This window comes from Gregarina niphandrodes (genome assembly GCF_000223845.1).
Source record: "Gregarina niphandrodes unplaced genomic scaffold scaffold00086, whole genome shotgun sequence".
Classification (NCBI taxonomy): domain Eukaryota; phylum Apicomplexa; class Conoidasida; order Eugregarinorida; family Gregarinidae; genus Gregarina; species Gregarina niphandrodes.
The window spans coordinates 3,108-3,625 of NW_011645851.1; positions in this window are offsets into that span (position 1 = coordinate 3,108).

The following is a 518-nucleotide window of genomic DNA, read 5'->3' on the forward strand; positions in this document are numbered from 1 at the left end:
GTTCGAGTCCTGGTTGATGCAGCTCGTACCGTGATATCCGTATACCGCAGCCACATGGATTTCGCCTGCTCCGCCGGTGTTTTGGGGGGGCCACAAAGAAGTCTCCTGCCGCAGTTGTGTGTGGGTGGGGAATTTGCAGCGGTGACATAATATGAGGGCAGACGACGTTCCGAAGTGCGAAGGCAAAAAGACGACGGTCATTCGGTAGATTCGAACCCATCATTCCGTGGATTGGTGGGAATCGCGTAACTTACCCAGAATCAAAGCCCCTTAACGGAGATGGCAGTGTACCCGGAGTGGGATTGACTCTCAGCTATGCCTCCCCGTTTCGGGAGAATCATTCACTGATACTTACCGATAGCTCAATCGGGCGAACGCAAGACTGAACATCTTGAAGCCCTGTGTCCGATCCACGGTTGCGCTTGGCAAAGACGTTCTCGAATTTTTTACAATTTTCGTCCACTGGTGGTTCGCTCGGGCATTTCCGACAGGAGTGGGACTCGCACTACCGTATTCTA